The 18,148-nt window shown below is 40.5% G+C and overlaps 1 long non-coding RNA gene across 2 annotated transcripts; it reads right to left on the bottom strand.

The window, feature by feature from the left end:
* Nucleotides 1-268: 268 nt before the first annotated feature.
* Nucleotides 269-17,516, bottom strand: LOC132348730 (uncharacterized). 2 transcript variants are annotated; one of them, XR_009497539.1, is made up of 3 exons: nt 17,490-17,516; nt 1,052-1,144; nt 269-731 (listed from the first exon to the last, which is right to left on the bottom strand). It is a non-coding gene; the product is annotated as an uncharacterized LOC132348730 (long non-coding RNA). The 2 variants fall into 2 exon arrangements; XR_009497535.1 differs by lacking the exon at nt 17,490-17,516 and adding an exon at nt 8,722-8,767.
* Between the last annotated feature and the right edge of the window lie 632 nt (nt 17,517-18,148).

Raw genomic sequence — 18,148 nt, forward strand, 5'->3', positions numbered from 1 at the left:
AAAACCAAAACAGTTTGCCACTAGAAGATCAAATACACTAAAGACATTCTAAATGTTTTATTACAGGCAGACAAAAAATGATCCCAAGTAAAACGTCTAAATGAATATTGACTGTAAATAATGGTAAGATTATCTTGAGGTTTAAAAAATAAATATTTCATTTGAAAGGCAAAGATTGCCAGAGTAGATGATAAAAATCCAACTATATATTGTCTATAAGAAATATACCTAAAGAATAAATATACAAAAAAGGTTGACAGTGGAAAGGTAGAAAAAGCATGTTATACAAATACTAAACAAAAGAAAGCTGACATGGCTAGATTCGTTACAGAATAAAATAGACTTTAAAGCCCAAAATATCTCATAATGGAGAGGGGTGGTCATTTCATAATGATAAAAATCCAATTTACCAGGAAGATAGAACAATTCTAAATTTGTATGAACCTAACAACATGCTTTTTAAAAGGTATAAGCAGGGGGAAGCAGGTTCTGTACTGAGACGAGCAGTTGCCCAATTGGGTAGTGGCCAAAGAATCACCTCTTAGTGGCTGCTGCTCCCAGGGATGTGTACTCAACGAAGTCATGGGCCTGGACCCACCGGAGCACCTGCGTCGTTTGGCAAAGAAGCACAAGATTCCAGGTTGGATTGGCCAACCTCTAAGCCTCAGCTGGAAAGGAAGCTTTGTGGGCCCAGTGTGCTTCTCTCGGGGCTGAGCCGACAACAGGCAAACCTGCAGGTCAAGAGCACATGACATCAGATAGTGCTGGGCCTACTCCCTTACAGAAATGACCCAGATCTCAGACCTCCTGGACATTCCCCAGGGAAGACTTGGTATCCTTGTTGGCAAACATGTAAACTTTCTTAAGGGGAAATGGGTCCATGACTTTTTTGGCTCCATTTAGGTTTCAAAAGAGTTATATGAGGGACCTTCCAGGCCCCTTGCCCACAAATCCCTCCCACTCTGTGGCTGCAGGAAGGGGAATTTAAGGAGCCCTGTTTCAGGAGTTGGGACACAGCACAATTTAAAGGAAAGAGGATGGGCTGTAGTACCAGTCAGAGCTCCATTCAAATCCCAGTGTTGTCAGTCACTTGCTGGATGATGTTGACAAATCACTTAACCTTTGTGAATTGCAGTTTCCTCACCTATAAAACAGAGATTATAACTGTATTACTTTATAGGATTCTTGTGAGGATTAAATTAAATAATGCTTGTGAAGAGTTTAGCATAGAACCTGGTACATAGGAAAAAAGTTGTACCATTATTATTATATTTGCCACAAGCTTGCTTATAATAACAACAACAACAACAAAAAAATGGAAACAACCTAAATGTCGATCAATGGGGAGTTGGTTAAATAAAGATGTTACTTCCATATATACAGGTGGTGTCTGTGAAGCCCTTTAAAATTACAATGCAGATCTATACTTGTTAATGTGGAAAACTGTTCATGTTATTTATTATTTTGTAGGGAAAAAAACAGGTTTTTATATTAGTATATATAATATGACCTGATTTTATGTTTAAATGAAGTTTGTATAAAGGCATATAGATGTATGTATAATTATATGTATAAGTGCTTAGAAAAATGTTTGGAATGAGATATACCAAACCGTTAACAGTGGTTATTACTGCAGGGTGAGTACATGGGTACATTTCTTTTCTTTCTGCTTATCTGCATTTTAATTTTTTTAATAATGACCATGTGTGATGTGTGTAATAAAAAGAATAATAAAGGAAAAGATAAAAATTTGTGGTCCAGAACAAGAAAGGACTCCAAATGAGGTTGGCCCAACATAAAGCAGAGTCAAAAAAGGAATGAAGGGGTTTTTTTTTTAAAGGAAAAGGAAGCTTCATCCAGCTTTTAAAAATTATGATGAAATACTTACATGTGGAATCTAAAATATGACACAAATGAAACTATCTATGAAACAGAAACAGAATCAGAGACATAGAGAACAGACTGGTGGTTACCAAGGGGGAGGGGGGTGGGGGAGGGATGGAATGGGAAGTTGGGGTTAGCAGATGTAAGCTTTTATTTATAGAATGAATAAACAACAAAGTCCTACTGTATAGCTCAGGGAACTATATTCAATATCCTGTGACAAACCACAATGGAAAAGAATATTTTAAAAAGAATGTATATATATGCATAACTGAATCACTCTGCTGTACAGCAGAAATTAACACAACATTGTAAATCAACTATACTTCAATTAAAAAAATATTGATTGAAAAAAAGAGTTCAGGTAGAAAAGACAGTACACAGAATGGGAGAAGCTATTTGCAAATCATATATCTGATAAGGGACTTGTAGTAGAATATATAAGGAACTCTACAACTCAATAATAAAAAGACAAATGATCCAATTTTTTTTTTCAATTTTTAAAAATAAATAAAATTGTGATAAAATATACACAACATAGAGTTTACCGTTTTAAACATTTTTAAGTGTACAGGTAAGTGGCATTAAGTACATTCACACTGTGTGCAGCTATCACCACCACCTTCCATCTCCAGAACTTTCATCTTCCCAAACTCAAACTCTATACCCATTAAATCTCCCCATCCCCCCTCCAACCAACCCTTGGCAACCTCCACTTTACTTTCTGTCTCTATGAATTTGACTACTCAAGGCACCTCATATAAGGAGAATCCTATATTATTTGTCCTTTTGTGTCTGGCTTATTTCACTTAGCATAATGTCCTCAAGGTTCATCCATGTTGCGGCATGTGTCAGAATGTCCTTCTTTTCTTGGGCCAAATAATATTCCATTGTATGTCTACACCACATTTTGTTTATCCATTCATCCACTGATGGACATTTGGCTTGTTTTCACCTTTTGGAGATTGTGAATAGTGCTACTGTGGACATCGGTGTTTATCCGGCTTTTTAATGGAAGGCCTCCCTCCGTCATTCTGTGTCTGGCCTCTCTCCAACTGCCAATCAGGTTGAGATTCACCTAGCATTTCACAGGCAGCTACTGAGTTCCAGGAACTAGGCTAAGTGCTTTCAATCCATTGTTTATGAAAATCCCCCCCAAAAAACCCTGTAAGTGAAGTAAGCACAATTATCCCCATTTTACAGATGAGGCTACTCAAGCTCAAAGAAGTCAAGTAACATGCCAAGGCCACTGTAACAGAGATGCAGGATGGGCTAGATTATGCTATAGTAACAAATGATCTCAAGATCTCAGAGACAGGTGGTTTTTTCTCTGACAAATAATTATTTCTCACTCATGTTACATGTCATCATAGGTCAGCTTGTCCCTACTCTGTATTATTGTCACTCCAGGCTGAAGGAACAGCCCCTCTCAGGGACATTGCTGGATCCATGGTAGAGAGAAAAGAAAAAGATAGCAGACCACAAGCTAGCTGAAAGCATCTGCTTAGAAGTGACACGGCCATTGACACCCACGTTTTATTGACCAAATCAAATCTTATGGACACTCCTGAATTCAATAGGGCAGAGATGTAGTATAACCCTCCCCCAGAATGGACAGTGAATGGTTTAAAGAGAAATGTAATCTACTGCAGCTCCACAGCTGGGGTTGCTCCTGGAGCTGAGAGAAATGACAGTAAATCTGCTGGGGAAGCTGGCAGGTGTTCAGGCTGAGTCTACTTTGCAAAAGTAGAAGCCAAAGTCTGTGAGCGCCCCAGAAGTGTTCTATCTCCAGAGGACTGACAAACATTAACCAAACGCAAGGGAGACTATAGACAAACAGGAGGTCAAGACGTTTGTTTACAGTGAGGATTGGAAAGACCACGGGGATCGGACATGTGGGTCCTTTGGAAACACAGTGTCTTTCCCGGAGGGAGGGCTCCTGAGGATCCTGCTGTAACCAGGAGGCTGCTGGTGACCCTGCAGTCAGCACTGCAGAGTCATAGGTAGGGCTGGAGGCTCCTGTGGTAAAACACAAGACGGGTCCAGCCCCCCTAATTCCCTGAAATACTGCCATCTTTTAATTTTCATGTAGAAAAAGCAAGTCAGTGTGTGCCTGGCACTGTGCTAGCAAAAATCCCGCAAGGACTTCCTTGGAGACCTATAAGTGGAGATTATTCAGCCTGTTTAACAGGGGGAAATGGGAGCGAGATGGACAGGGATATATATACATCAATACGCACATTTTATATGGGTACATTATATCTTATGTATTATATGTAATGATCTTGCCTGCCTACATTTTATATATATACATAATATATATATGTTATACATAATGTATTATATACGTGTGTGTGTGTGTGTGTGTATAGTAGGCAGGCAAGATGAGAGAAAGGTCAAAAATGGGCAGAAGACCTAAATAGACATTTTTCCGAAGAAGACATACAGATGGCCAAGAAGCACATGAAAAGATGCTCAACATCACTAATTATTAGAGAAATGCAAATCAAAACTACAATGAGGTATCGCCTCACACCAGCTAGAATGGGCATCATCAGAAAATCTACAAACAACAAATGCTGGAGAGGGTGTGGAGAAAAGGGAACCCTCTTGCACTGTTGGTGGGAATGTAAATTGATACAGCCACTATGGAGAACAGTATGGAGGTTCCTTAAAAAACTAGAAATAGAATTACCATATGATCCAGCAATCCCACTACTGGGCATATACCCAGAGAAAACCATAATTCAAAAAGACACATGCACCCCAATGTTCATTGCAGCACTATTTACAATAGCCAGGTCACGGAAGCAACCTAAATGCCCATCAACAGATGAATGGATAAAGAAGATGTGATACATACATACAATGGAATATTACTCAGCCATAAAAATGAACGAAATTGGGTCATTTGTTGAGACGTGAATGGATCTAGAGATTGTCATACAGAGTGAAGTAAGTCAGAAAGAGAAAAACAAATATCGTATATTAACGCGTATATGTGGAACCTAGAAAAATGACACAGATGAACCGGTTTGCAGGACAGAAATTGAGACACAGATGTAGAGAACAAACGTATGGACACCAAAGGGGGAAAGCCGCGGGGGGGGGTGGGAGGGGTGGTGTGATGAATTGGGTGATTGGGATTGACATGTATACACTGATGTGTATAAAATTGATGACTAATAAGAACCTGCTGTATAAAAAGAAAAAAAAAGGTTTTTTTCCTGGTGATGTAATTATGTATATTTAGATTTTTAAAAATTATTTTCTGATCTATATTGAGCACACATCAGTCTATAATTGGGAAACACTTATTAAAAATTAAAACAATTCTAAAACAAATTAGTGGGCTGAAGAATTGCAACAGTTATGGGAATTCACCCTTCCTGGATTTTCTACCCAAACCCCATCACAGCAGTCCTTTTTTGGGCGCCTGCTGTCTGCCCAGATGGCAGGTGTTGCGTCTACAGTGGAGAACAAGATGCAGACACGTCCTCACAGAGCTCCCAAGGTGGGAAAGACAATGAATGTATGGTTTCCATCAAGCGTTATGGAGGCCAGAGAAGTGAGGGTGGCGAAGAGCTTTTCCCCAAAGGCCCAGTGACCAAGAGGTTGGTCCTCCAGACAGAGTGTTTCAGAGCAAGGGTTTTAGACCTGAATTCAAATTTCTAGTTTCATTACCTTAGCTGTGTGAGACCCCCACTCCCACCCCAGACAATAATGAAACCTCTCGGCTTCAGTTTTGCTCTCTGTAAAATGGGTCATTGTAAGATTAACTGAGATAATGCATGTAAAATCCTGAGCTCGGTGCCTGGCCCACAGGGAGCTGCTGATTTTTTTTTTTTTTTTTTTTTATTGTGTTGGGTTTTCGTTGCTGTGCGCAGGCTTTCTCTAGTTGCGGCGACTACTCTTCGTTGTGGTGCGCGGGCTTCTCATTGCAGTGGCTTCTCTTGTTGCAGAGTATAGGCTGTAGGCACGCAGGCTTCAGTAGTTACGGCACTTGGGCTCAGTAGTTGTGCCTCACAGGCTCTAGAGCGCAGGTTCAGTAGTTGTGGTGCACGGGCTTAGTTGCTCCGCGGCATGTGGGATCTTCCTGGACCAGGGTTTGAACCCGTGTCCCCTGCATTGGCAGGCAGATTCTTAACCACTGCGCCACGAGGGAAGCCCAAGTCGCTAATATTTAAGGCATTTGACCCAGGACGCCCAAATCCAAGTTTGTTGCTCTTCTCAGCCCATTGCACTGCCTCTAACTAGGAGCAAGGTGTACTTCCTCAGTCACAATGGTGCTCCCTGCAGTGTGGTAGGGACTTTATGTCCCTGCAAAATAATGACTGGCAAGAAACTGTTGTCTCTAAGAAGACAGAACTGGGAGGCAGGGGTGGGGAGACTGCATAGCCTTCTGAACCGTTTGAAAAAGTCATTTTCTTGTTCATGAATTCTTCTCAGGCTTAAAAATATGGGAATGAAATTATTTTAATAATTTGAATTAATGAACTCTTTAGTGACTCCTTCAGTGGAAAGCTCTTTTCCCTCCGCAGAGCTCGGTTCTCCTCAAAGCTGAGTCTGAGGACCACCTTTATGGGAATCTGTGCTCTGCCCACCCCCCTCCACTGGCTCCAATGAATCAGAATTTCTGGGGCAGTGGAGGAGGGAGAAGCCTGCTTAGCCTCACTTTTAATTAGCTCCCCTGGTATTCTCCAAGACACCAAAGTTAAAGAACCACTGCTTTATGAACTCTTTGGCATATCAAGTGCTTAGAAATGTTACTTTCCCCTCAGTCTGCTTTCACTGAGATGATATCACAGTCCAGCAGGCCAAGAGAATCCACCTGTAACTTTGACATTATTTACTGTGCAAACTAAAATTATTCACCCTGTCATCCGTTGTCATACCAGCACCAGTGGTCAAATGCTGCCTCAACAGGTTAAATCAGCATAATGGTATTCTATGTAAATATAAAAAAAAAAAATGAGCAGGCTCTTTCCACTGTATTGCAGACAAGCTCTAAGATGTGCAAAGTGAAAAAAATCAAAGTGTACAACGATGTGCTTAGCCTGCTAGCACTTGTATAAAAGTGCTACACACACAAGATATACACATATGTACTGGTATATGCAAATTTTAGTGTATGCAAATCTCTGGAAGGATAAACAAGGAACTGGGGTGGGAGGAGTTGCGGTTGCCTCCAGGAAGAGGAAGTGGGGATGTGGGTAAGAGAAAGACTTTTCACAGTGCTGTGTACCTACCCTAGCTCTTGAATTTTGAACCATCTGAACGCATTCCTTTTTCAGAAATAAACTCAAATGTGAAAGCATGCTGCCCGCGTGACGCTGTCTCTAAGCTGCTCTGAATGCATAAGCCTCGTTCTCAGCTCATCCCTATGGCTCCCTGTCCTTCAGACTGTCTTTTCATCTAAGGCTCTCCTTCCACGGAGTCAATCACTGACCTTGTCCATCCGCAGACATATTTTGACCAGACTGTTAAGCCAGACAACTCCACTGGCACTTAACATTCCAGTCCGGAGGCAGCACGCTTGCAAAAGATTTCATGATTTTAGATTCTGGCAAGAGGCAAGAGGTCAGTGTGCTTATGTAAGCCAGCATGGCTTCTCCATCGAGACGTGCTCAGGAAGATAAGGTGCCCCTCAGGCTGCCACTGCACCACGGCTCACATAGGACCAGAGGCAGCTCTGAGACCCTTGAGAGGGAGGGAACTGAGTCCCCATCCTGATGAGGGGCCTTGACCAATCCTAAATTGATTAGTTTCAGCCAAAAAGTGAAACATATTATTAAGAATAACATAAGGGAGGGAATTCCCTGGCGGTCCATTGGTTAGCACTCTGCACTTCCACTGCTGGGGGCCCGGGTTCGATCCCTGGTCGGGGAGCTAAGATCCACAAGACGCGTGGCCAAAAAAATAAAATTAAAAATTAAAAAATTTAAAAAATTAAAATGCTGTTAATGGACACTTTGCAAACGCGTCCAAGTTTAAAAATAAAAAAAGAATAACGTAAGGGTAACAGGATCCAGCCATTCCACTCCTAGGTATTTGCCCAAGAGAAAAAGAAATATTATGTCCATATGAAGACCTGTACACGAATGTTCATAGAACTTTATTTGTAATAATCCCAAACTGGCAACAACCCAAATGTCCAACAAATTGTGGCATACCAATCCAACGGAATACTACTCAGCAATAAAAAAGAATTAACTACTGATACTTGCAACAACATGGATGAATCTAAAAAGAAAATTTGCTGAATGAAAAAAGCCAGACCAAAAAGGAGTGCATGATTTCATTTATAAAAATCTCTAGAAAATGCAGGCTGATCTATAGTGACACAAAGCAGATTAGTGGTTGCTTGGGTTGGGGTAAAGGGGGATGAGAGGGAAGGATTACAAAGAAGCAGGAGGAAACTTTCAGGGGTGATGGAGGTGTTCCCTATCTTGAATATAGTGATGGTTTCACGGGTGTATACATATGTCAAAACTTATCAAATTACACACTTTAAATATGTGCAGCTTATTGTATATAAAACCTCAACAAAGCTGTTTTTTACAAAAAGAATCACGGAGTATCATGTGGAACTCAAGTTCCATAGGTTATGCTTTTTGGGTTGAAGGAAATGTTCTATATCTTGATTGTGGCGGTAATTACACGACTGTATACAGCATTAAAGTTCATCAAATTGTATACTTAAAATCAGTGATTTTTGCTGCGTGTAAATTATGCCTCAATGAAATTGATTTTTACAAACAGGACGTACACGTGGGCACATCACACACACACAGAGACCAGGTTAGCAACCAGACCCCAGGGACATCTGATGCCCACCTGCCACTGCTGCAAATATACTCTCTTCATCTTTCTCTCTTTTCCCTGGCTCTCCATATGTCTACATCATTCTTCTCTCTCTCCAGTTCTTTGGCCTGAAAGGTAGAACACTCAGCAGCCAGTACTCTCTCAGCTTTATATTCTAAGGCCCAGGTATCAAAAAAAACAAAAAGGAACTTCTCTCTGAGTCAAGTTGCAAAATTCATGGAGAAGGATTCTGATTGGTCCATTCTGAATTGTGTGTTAGGTCTTTGTTCACTTATTCAAAAATTACTGATCAGCACTTGCAGACACTGTGCTAGGCCCCAGGATCCCTCGGAGAATGAGACTAATGAAGTCTCTGCCCCAGTGGAGCTTACAATCTAGTGAGGAGGCAGGCAATAAACGAGCCAACAAATAAACACTCCCACTTCAATTCATGGTAAGTGCTTCAAAGAGCAAAAATGAGAGAAAGAGGATAGAGAGTGACGGGGCATGGGGTTATCTTAGATAAGGTGGCCAAGGATGGTTTCTAAGGTGGTGACATTTGAATAGACATGAAGGATAAGGGGTCAGCTCTCCAAAGATCTGGCAGAAGAGAAGTAAGAGGGAACAGCATGTGTAAAGACCCTGGGGCAGGTCTGTGAGGCCAGGTGGTTGGAGCATAGTCAGGAGAATGGAAGGAGATGAGGCCAGACCATGTAGGGCCTTGCAGCGCAGGGAGAGGAAGTTGCATTTTATCCCCAGTGTCTTGGGAAGCCTCTGGGGCAGTTGAAGCAGAAGACTGGCTTGATGTGATTTTTTTTCAAAAGCTCCTTTGGCTGCTATGAGAATAGGTTGTAGCAGGGCACCAGTAGAAGGCACATATTGAAGGCACACCAACAGGACTTGCTAACGGGCTGGGTGTTAGGGAAGAAGGAGGGAAAAGGTTAGGGAAAAAAGACGGTGTATAGGCAAAGAAAAGAATAAAGTGGATAAATGTGGCCGAGGTGGAGTCCTGCTTACTAGCAAGACATCTCCCACCGGGATCACATGGCTGAAGGTGTGGATGGGGTGAACAAGCAGTCAAAGTAATCCACGTCTATTTTAAACTCCCTCTCTAAGCCCCAGTAACCTGGTCTGGAAAAGGAGATGGTTGGAATAGCTTCAGTGGTTCTCAGTGAGGAAATACCCCTTACAGAATGATGACCTTTAGAGGAAGGGGCCAGGGGTTCTAGACATCCGGAAAATGTATGATATCCCACATAATAAAGAATGGTCCCGTGATCCACTTTCAAATGCCCCACTGCACATTTATAAAGATGAAAAACCTATAAAATTATCTAAGCCTAGAATCTACATCCATTTTACATACAAGCATGGTTTTTAAAAATACTTCCCAGGAGTGCAACTCAAATGAAAATCAAGGGATTTGATCTGTATAGAGAATTGCTTTTGGAAGAGCTTGTCACCAGTAGCAATGCTCATAGTTTTTGAAGTGTAACACATAGCCATCAGTCTACATTTATAGCCGTGGCCTCCAGGGTGATTCTATGTGTAGATGCAAACATCTATTGCAGTCACTTCTAGGGTAATCACGCCTAAGTATTTACAGATTTAAAATACATTTTATTGTACATTACTTTCTTTTATTTCTTTTTTTTATGGGTAGGAAATTGTAATCCTAAGAATATATATAGGGCTTCCCTGGTGGCGCAGTAGTTAAGAATCTGCCTGCCAATGCAGGGGACACGGGTTCAAGCTCTGGCCCGGGAAGATCCCACATGCCACAGAGCAACTAAGCCCGTGGGCCACAACTACTGATCCTGTGCTGTAGAGCCCGCGAGCCGCAACTACTGAGCCCGTGTGCCGCAACTACTGAGCCCGCGTTCCACAACTACTGAAGCCCGTGCACCTAGAGCCCATGCTCCACAACAAGAGAAGCCACTGCAATGAGAAGTCCGTGCACCACAACGAAGAGCAGCCCCTGCTCGCCACAACTAGAGAAAGCCCGAGTGCAGCAACGAAGACCCAACGCAGCCAAAAATAAACAAATAAATAAATTTATATATATATATATATATATATATATATATATATATACACACACACACATATATATCTACACTAATTTAGTCCTCAAACAATCTTATGAGGTAGACACTGTCATTGGCCCCATTTTATAGATGAAAAGACTGAGGCACAAAGTAGTACCCCAGTTCACACAGCTAATAAGCAGCAGAGCAGGAATTTGAACCCAGAATGATTACTCCAAAAATCATATTCTCTGAAGCACTATGTCATATAAACTTTAGGTAGGTTATCTACAAATTTTATTTCAGGATAGTAAGGTTGTTATTAATATTGGTCTGATGAGGATGAGACCAGCTCTAAAATTCATTTATTTGGCTAGGCCTCTCCCAGCTCTAAAATTCATTTATTTGGCTAGGTTCCTCAACAACCCTTCCTATTCAATTTAGCCTTATACTTGGAAGCACGAGGAACTTCCCTGAAGAGGAACAGTGTTATGTCAAATTAATGAAGTTTTTTGCTTTTTAACACAATACCAAAGTCTAGTGAGGACACAGTACAGACTCTCGCAAACACTGCTGGTGAGAGGGCAATGAGTGACCGCTTCTCAACAGAAATTCAGCAAAATACCATATCCTTTGACTCTGACGTCATTCAGAAAATCTTTCCTAAGGAAATATATTTTTATTGTGGTAAAATACACATAATATAAAATTTACCATTTTAACCATTTTTAAGTATGCAATTCGGTAGCATTTAGTACATTCACAATGTTGTTGTGCAACCATCACCACTAACTAGTTCCAAGATATTTCATCACTCCAAAAGGAAACCTCATATCCATTCAATAGTCATCCCTTATTCCCCTCTGCCCCAACCTCTGACAACCACTAATCTGCTTTCTGTATCTATGAATTTATCTATTCTGAATATTTAATATAAATGGAATCATATGATATGTGACCTTCTGTATCTGGCTTCGTTCACTCAAAATATTGTTTTTAAGGTTCATCCATATTGCAGCATGTATCAGTACATTATTCCTTCTTTGTTTTAATTTTTTTAGGTAAAATTCACATAACATGAAATTAAACTTTTCTTATTTTATTTTATTTATTTATTTTTGCCTCGTTGGGTCTTCATTGCTGCACGCGGGCTTTCTCTAGTTGTGTCAAGCGGGGGCTACTCTTTGTTGTGGTGCACGGGCTTCTCATTGCAGCAGCTTCTCTTGTTGCAGAGCACGGGCTCTAAGCGCGCGGGCTCAGTAGTTGTGGTTCACTGGCTCTAGAGTGCAGGCTCAGTAGTTGTGGGGCACGGGCTTCATTGCTCCACAGCATGTGGGATCTTCCTGGACCAGGGCTCAAACCCGTGTCCCTTGCATTGGCAGGCAGATTCTTAACCACTGTGCCGCCAGGGAAGCCCCAAAATTAAACATTTTAAAGTGTACAATTCAGTGACATTTAGTACAGTCACAATGTTGTGCAACTACCAACTATCTGGTTCCAAAACATTTTCATCATCCCAAAATTAAACCCATACTCATTAGACCGTTAATTCCCATTCTTCCCTCCTCCCCTGACAATGATCAATCTACTTTCTGTCTCTATGGATTTATCTATCCTGGATATTTCATATAAATGGAATCATATACTATATAACTTTTTGTATCTGGCTTCTTTTACTGAACATGATGTTTTTTGAGGTTCACCCACATTGTAGTATGTATCAGTACTTCATACCTTTTTATGGTTGAGTAATATTTCACTGTATGGATATACCACATTTTGTTTATCCATTCACACCCATTAATGGACATTTGGATCATTTCCACCTTTTGGTTATTGTGAATAGTGCTGCTATGGACATTTGTGTACAAATTTTTGTTTGAACACCTACTTTCAATTCTTTCAGGTATATATATAGATATATATAGATATATAGATATATAGATATATAGATATATAGATATCTAAGATTGGAATTGCTGGGTCATATGGTAATTCTTAAGAATGGATTTTTTTTGGTCATGCTGCACGGCAGGCAGGATCTAGTTCCCAACCAGGAATCAAACCTGTGCCCCCTGCAGTGGAAGTGCAAGGTCTTAACCACTGGGCCACCAGGGAAGTCCCAAAGGGTCATATGGTAATTCTAAGTTTAACTTTTGAGGTGTCACCAAACCAAACCATTTCCAAACCATTTTCTACAGTGGCTGCACCATTTTACATTCCCACCAGCAACCTTCCAATTTTTCCACCTTCACATTCTCTTAACGCTTATTTTTTTGTTGTTATGGCCATCCTAGTGGGTTTGAAGTCATATCTCATTGTGTGTGTTTTGATTTACATTTTCCTAATGACTAATTACGTTGAGCATCTTTTCTTGTGTTTATTGGTCATTTGTATATCTTCTTTGGAAAAATGTCTATTCAGATCTTTTGTCCTTTTTAAAAATTGGGTTGTTTGTCTTTTTGCTGTTGAGTTGTGCCTGAGGAAATAATTTTAAATTGGAAAAACTATTTAAACATAAAAATATGTATCACAGTATTATTTACAATAGTGAAAAAATTGAAAATGACACAAATGTCTAACAATAGGGGATACAAAAACAGTCCCAGCCCTCAAGGGCATTCTGTCCTGTCAACAAAGCACAAGAAAAACAATAAATTCAGTAAGAGCCATGTTCAGGGTGTGCACAGGGTACCAAAGATGCTCAGAAGAGGGGTTGGGAGCGTGTCAGGGGCATCTTCCCCAAGCAAGTGAAGAAATGTGAGGGTAAGTGTATGCAAAGCAGAAGAATGGCATGCATCCAGAGTTGCAAAAGAGAATGATACAATTGGGGAACTACAAAGAGTTTTTTGGTCTGTGCTGTGAGGTTCAGTGTAGGGAAGCAGGAAGGAGCTGAAGCAAGAAAGTTCTTTTGTGCTAAACCTTTACCTGAAAGCTCAGAGAGCTTCAGAAGGAGGCAACATGATGAACTTTATGTTTTGGAAAGATAACTCTGACAGTCACATGAAGAATTGTTGATGGTGGGGCCAGACTAGGGTCTAGTTAGGAAAAGTTACAAGACAGAATGAACTAAAACAGTGGCTGTAGGGAGAGGAGTTAAGAAGGTCAGGGATTAGATATGATCCCTATGTCATAGTTCCTGCCTATTATGAATTAGATTGTGCCCCCCCGCAAAATAGATATGCTGAAATCTTAACCCCCCCAATACTTCAGAATGTGACCTTCTTTGGAAATAGGGTCGATGCAGATGTAATTAGTTAAGCTGAGGTCATACTGTAGTAGGATGAACCCCTAATCAATATGACTGGTATCCTTATAAGAAGACAGTCATGTAAAGATAGAGACACACAGGGAGAACTCCATGCGATGACGAAGGCAGAGATTGGAGTGATGCAGTTGCAAGCTGGGGAGTGTCAGAGGTTGCCAGAAAAAACCACCCGAAGCTAGGAAAAGGCAAAGAAAGATTCTCCTACAGGTTTCAGAGGGACCGTGGCCCTGCTGACACCCTGACTTTGGTCTTCTAACCTCCAGAACTCTGAGACAATAAATATCTCTTGTTTAAGCCACCTGGTCTGTGGTACTTTGTTACAACAGTCCTGGGAAACTAATACACTCCCACTTATTTAGGATGATGTCCTGGCATAATTATGTAGCTCAGTAAATACAATAGCTAACATTTCTTGAGCAGTTACTCTGTGTCAGGCTGTGTTTTAAGTGCTTTACTCAGAGCAACCCATTTCAACCTCTCAATTCCCTGTGAGGAAGATTCTATTATTATTTCCACTTTATATTTAAGAAAACTGAAACACAGCATAGTCAAGTCAATTTCCCAAGGTTACAAAGCTAGGTAAATGGCAGAGTCAGGATTTCATGCTTGGCAGGCTGACTCCAAGCTCTAGTGTTCTTACACAATATACTATGCAGCCGTTCTAATAAATATTTGCTGAAAGGTTTGATGGATGGATGAATGAATGAATGATTGAGTAAATCTGGATTTTGTACCAGGGTGAATAGTAGAGGTGATGAAGAAGAGAGAGGAATCAAGCCTGATGCCAAGGTGTCTTGCTTGGACGGCTTAAATAAGGCATCTCCATTTATTGTGGCAGGAAAAAGAGGGGCAAAGTCAGATTTGGGGGATGGAGGTGGAAAGCTGGAGAAACAATGAATACATTTTTTGAAATGCTTAGTTTGAACCACCATGAGACAAGCAAGTGAGATGTCCTGTAGACTGTTGGACAAATGGATCTGGCGCTCCAGAGAGAGATGTGGGTTGTAATTATAGATATGGGAGCCATCAGTGTACTTAATGTCAGGGGTTTGGATGAGATCACCAAAGCAAAATATGTAGGAAGAGAAAAGCAGACCACCTTAAGACAGAGCTTTGGGGAAAACTGGAATTCAGTGGGAAAGTGGGGATAAAGGAGCCTTTACTTACTAGCACAGGGTCTGTCATGGAAAGGACAAAAGTCAGGTTATAGTGGGTTGAGGAGTGAATAGAAAATGAATAAAAGGGTAAGCATACATGCTGCAAGTTAGAAAGTGAGAAAGATGGATGATGGGCTGGGGCAGAGAGTAGGTGCAGAGGCAACTATACACAGTGCTGTGCCGGGGTTGCTCATACCAAGTGATTGTTAAATTTCAGGAATTTTGCAAGCTGGTTGTTAAATACAGCCATTATTAAAAATTAAGTTGTGGGGACTTCCCTGGTGGTCCAGTGGTTAAGACTTCGCCTTCCAATGCAGGAGTGCGGGTTTGATCCCTGGTCAGGGAGCTAATCCCACATGCCTCGTGGCCAAACAACCAAAACATAAAACAGAAGCAATACTCTAACAAATTCAAGACTTAAAAAAAAAAAAAAAACAACTAACTTAAAAAAAAAATCAAATTGTAAACAAGGTCCTACTCTACAGTACAAGGAACTATATTCCATATCCTGTGATAAACGGTAATGGAAGAGAATATGAAAAAGTATATATGTACAACTGAATCACTTTGCTGTACAGTAGAAATTAACACAACATTGTAAATCAACTATCCTCAATAAAATAAATTTTTAAAACTTAAGTTGTACAAACTTATAATTAAATAAACTATATTTAAAGACAAAGGTCATTAATTCTTAAAACTCATCACTTTCTAATTATTTTACTACATTTTACTATTATCTATGGTATCTGTTTAATGGAAATATTATAATGGTGTGCCACTGCACGTCTCTTTCCAAATCTATGTTCAGTGACGTCTACTGGTAGCTTGAAATTGTTCATGGCAGGAGTATTTATACCATGGAAATTGGAAAATGCTACAGATCAGAGCTTGTTTCATTGTTTTGATGATTGTGTACATTTAAGAAGTTAATGGAGGGCTTCCCTGGTGGCACAGTGGTTAAGAATCCGCCTGCCAATGCAGGGGACACGGGTTCGAGCCCTGGTCCGGGAAGATCCCACATGCCGCGGAGCAACTAAGCCCGTGCACCACAACTATTAAGCCTGTGCTCTAGAGCCTGCGAGCCGCAACTACTGAGCCCACGTGCCACAACTGCTGAAGCCCGCGCACCTAGAGCCCGTGCTGTGCAACAGGAGAGGCCACCACAATAAGAAACCCACACACCGCAACGAAGAGCGGCCCCCTCTCGCGGCAACTAGAGAAAGCCCATGCACAGCAAGGAAGACCCAATGCAGCCAAAAATAAAAATAAATAAGTAAATAAATTTTTAAAAAAAGAAATTAATGGAGAAAATGTTAGGAATGCATATTAAACTTAAAAGTGCATCCTGTCTGTAGCCATTACATTGCAAGCAACACCAAAAAAATTGAAAAAATAGTCCTCCAGCATTCAGAAACTATTTTCCAGTTCCACAAAGAAGTCACATCACTGATGAATGAGTGAAGTTCTAACATAAGTCTTCATTGTTCTACTTTCGTGTCTTTAACAAAAGGGAAGATATCGACCATCATTTATGGTGGGTTTGTCAATTGCAACCATAGGTTGGCTAGGATATAACAGTTTGGCAAAAATCAACAAAAGCATTCTGTGAGAATTAATTGGCTATATGGAATTTACAGTAAAGAGTAATGCATATTTTACTACTTTAAAATTGTATGTTACACATCCTTTATGTAGTAAAATGTATAGTAAACATATGTGTATATGTATATATGTACATGTGTAGATATACACACATACACATGTACACCCAATTGATTTCACCCCATTGTTCAACCTCCTGACTACATCAGAGGCAACAGTCTCACTCCTATGAGAATGGGCCATTGGATTTAAGGTAGTAAAGGCCTTCGATGCCGAGCGGCTGGAGGAGGCACTGAATCTGCCAAGGACGAGAGAATGACAAGGGGTGGGCCTTCAAGGCCCAAGGAACTCCATGCATTGAGTGATGGGGAGGGCAGCAGAGGAGAGCAACAATGAGGGGTAGTGGTTGTAACAGCTTGAAGATAACTGTCTCAAGCTGGTATTACCCAAGGGCAGAAGAACAATGGTCTGGACGTGGCCACAGAGAGCCAACCCCTCATCTCCCACTGGCCTTTGTAGTACATGGGTCATGGGAGAATGAGTAGCTTCTGTTTTTTGAGGTTGTAGAGAAAACAGTGCCCTCAGGGGACAACTTGGTTTTCACTTAATAGCAACAGCTTCCACTTATTGAATGCAAGGGGAGTATAGCGCAGTGATATAATCAGGGTTTCTGAGTTAGACATTTCAGGTTAGAATTCTAGCTCTGCCACTTACTAAATGTGTGATACTGGGCAAGGTACTTACCCTTTCTGAGCTTCCATGTCCTAATCTGTAAAATGAAGGTAATATTATCTACCACTCAATAGATAATACACTTAAAACACTAAGCACAGTGCCTGGCACATGGTAAACTTTCAATAAATTGTAAATACTATTTTGGCTTTGTAAGTGGAAAAGGAAGATACATAATTATACAAATACAATTATACATGGGGGTAAGGAGGGGAAAAGAAATACAATATAATAATGGTTGTCCCTGGATGTCAGGACAATGAGTTTTTTCTTCACGTCCTCTGTATTTCCCAAAACGTCTACAACAAGCCAGTTTCAACTTTCATTTTTTTAAAAAATATTTTCTAAAGCAAGGAGTGTGCACAGGAAGAAAAATCATTAAAAAAAAAAAAAAAAAAAGACCAGTGTTATCTCAGGGCATGAGAAAATAAAAGTCTTCTGCAGGATACACAGGCCTAGCATCTGGGCAAATTATTGCAAAGGGCAGAAAAAAACACTTGCAGGGTTTAGTATTTCCAAGTCATCCTTTTTCACCACTAAAAAAAATTGATAAGTTCAAAGGCTGTCTCCTCTTATTTTCTGTCTCATCCTGTGATTTTTAGATTTCAAGAGGACTTGCAGTAATGAATAAAGGTGCTATAAATTAATCTAAACATGATTCAAATCTCTAA

The sequence above is a fragment of the Balaenoptera ricei genome, chromosome 1 (assembly GCF_028023285.1).
Source record: "Balaenoptera ricei isolate mBalRic1 chromosome 1, mBalRic1.hap2, whole genome shotgun sequence".
NCBI lineage: Eukaryota > Metazoa > Chordata > Mammalia > Artiodactyla > Balaenopteridae > Balaenoptera > Balaenoptera ricei.